Genomic DNA, 2,930 nt, shown 5'->3' with positions numbered 1-2,930 from the left:
TTACCTTCTGCTGCTTGGAATAAAGAAATCTACGACTCGGGTTATCATTTCTCCCATCCTGCAATCTTTCGTCTTCTAATGCAAGACATCACCACCTATCACCATGGCGCAGTGACGAAACCATTCAGCATTTTCAAGGAACACCGGAATCACCATTCAAACCCAGCCGCCATTACCCCTCGGTCGCCTTTGGATATTACAGTGCAAGTGCGGTGCTTATGATACGTTCATTGAGTTTTTGTGTAGTGCCAATGCAGTGTAATGACAGTGCTTTGATTTTAGTGGGTTTTATTTTTCTTATGCCTTGCCCCAGCTCTACGGGTACCCTTATTTCCTTATTTCCATACCCAGCTATAGAGCCCAAGGCACGTTCACCCACGCTCATCATTTGCCATGCACTGCCAACTCATTTTTTCAACGGTCGAGTGGTCGCTCCCCACTCCCCACCCGACCGCCCACCCCCCAGGAGCCCACCCAGCCCACTCTCCACCGCCTGCCAGTATTCGCCGCACAGTTGAAGAATTATTTACAGTAACTTTGTAATAAAAACTGTAGAAAGTTTTCCTCATCGTCCTTTTCTTCCTTTAAACTCCAGTTGACATTACAGAGAACTGTTCATAGTGGCTTCTGCTTCACATCAAGACGAGCCTGGGGATATACAACACGACCAGGACCCTGAGGATCGCCAGTTGCCTTTACACCCAGTCTCACCATTAGACCGTCGAACCCTTCCAGGTTTTGCATCGCTGGAAACCCCACCTTTGCTCTCACCGCACCTGAGTATACCGCCTCCCACAGCTCCAAATACGGAGTTAAGGCTCCTCATCAAGTACCTGGAGGAATCTCGACAGGCCGAGTTGGCTGCACGTCGGAGAGAGGAAGAGCAACGTCGTTATGAAGAGGAACAACGTCGTCACGAAGAGGATCTACGCCGCCAAGAGGACAACTTAAGAAGAGAGGAGGAAGCTCAACGTTTCACCGTACTGTTGCAGCTACTTAGAGTCAATTCGACCCAGCAGCAAGCAACACCAGCGGACTCACAACTTCCCACACAATCCTCAGTGCCATCGTCCACCCAGCCACCACCCCCACAGAAAGCCATCTCCCAGACCCCGCCACCCTTACGTCTTGATGCCACATACCAAGTGTTCAGGGAATGGCGTAGACGCTGGGATGACTACAGTGTGATGGTGGACTTAGGGACATTACGTACCAGGAAACAGATGATACAGCTTCGTATGTGCCTCAGCCTGGACACCCAAAGATACTTCGAGCACACGCTCAACGTACCACCAGACACGGATCGGAGTGTTGACGGGGTCTTGAATATTCTCCAGGAACACATCAAGAACCTGCAGAATGAAGCTCTACGATGCAGGAACCTGCTCTCCTGCAAGCAGAGGGAAGGGGAAAGCTTCAGCGACTTCTACGTCCGACTGAAGCATGTTGCAGAGGAAATCGACGTCTGTCCTGGCCATTCTGCTGTGTGCGAGGAGACTCAGCTGAAGATGATCATTATAATGGGAGTCAGGGACGAGGAGCTCACTCAGAAACTCATTGCCCTGGACGCTGCAGCTTCATTGGCCACCATGATTAACGAATGTCGCTCCTATGAGGCCACACGGACAGCCACTACCGCCATACGTGCCCCTCCTTTTAAATTGTGTGCCATCTCCACGTATAAAAAAATCAAAGGACATGGCAACAAGGGTTCTACCTTGCTACCAACCCCTAACAAGGACACTTTATGCCCTTCCTGCACAAGGAAGCACAGCTCAACAGGAAAGTGCCCAGCCAGCGACAATGTATGTGTAAACTGTGGCTGCAAAGGACACTGCGCAGGACCCCAAAAGCCCGCCAAACAAAGGGCCACATGCAGACCTGCGGCCGAGTGGGCCACTAATGACAAGTACGCCAGTCAGCAGATGAACGCCAAGCAGGGCGGCCCGCCCGATGCCACGCCACTTTCTACCAAGCCCTTTAACTGTCGCAAGATCGAGACCCCTTCTTCATCAACTGACTCCTCACCATCACCTATATCCATCGCCCTCACCTAAGGGGTGAGACATCAAAGATAATGATCCTGCCTGACACAGGAGCTGATGTATCAGTGATGGGCCCCCAGCACTTGGAACTCCTTCGCATTCCCAGGACTGAGCTACAGCCTCCTGCAACATCAGTGACACTCACAGCAGATGGGTCAAAGATGAAACCTGCTTTAGGAACCCTTAAGGCCACCTTGTCCTTGGCCAAATGGTCCTGCCTCGCCACGATTCAAGTCCACGAACGCGTTCAGATGCCACTCCTGTCCTATGCACTTTGCAAGGAGGGTTGGCCATCATCCCGCCAGGCTTTCCACGGCCCATCCAACAGGTCACCCACGTTAATCGATGCAAGGAACTACCCCTGCATGCTGACACGACCCCTGCTGAGGCTCGAGAGTATTTCTTACAAACCTTTCAGGACGTACTCGTGTCAAAGGAAGACCTTAAAGCAGCTCCACTGATGCCGATGGCCAGCCCTCCCATGAAAATCCACCTTAAGGAAGACGCAGTCCCTTTCGCCATCCACACCCCAAGGCAAATACCCTACGCTTTCCGCGAACCTGTCAAGAATGAATTAGACTCCATGGTACAACAGGGAATCATTAAGCCTTGTGGAGATGAGCCATCGGAATGGTGCCACCCTCTAGTCATCGTTCCTAAGGCCAAGGGAGTTCGAATCACAGTGGATCTCACAAAGCTGAATGCACAAGTCTCCCGTCCAGCCCACCCTTCGCCCACGCCCTTAGCTGCTGTCCGTGCTGTCGACTCCACCTCCAAGTTCTTCACCACCGCGGAAGCTCTACATGGCTACTGGCAGATGGAGCTAGCAAAAGAGGACCGCCACCTCACCACTTTCATTATGCCTTATGGACGCTTCCAGCATTG

Source organism: Macrobrachium nipponense, chromosome 14 (genome assembly GCF_015104395.2).
Source record: "Macrobrachium nipponense isolate FS-2020 chromosome 14, ASM1510439v2, whole genome shotgun sequence".
In the NCBI taxonomy this organism is placed as follows: domain Eukaryota; kingdom Metazoa; phylum Arthropoda; class Malacostraca; order Decapoda; family Palaemonidae; genus Macrobrachium; species Macrobrachium nipponense.
The sequence above is the reverse complement of the archived record's forward strand: the minus strand, read 5'-3'. Positions refer to the sequence as shown.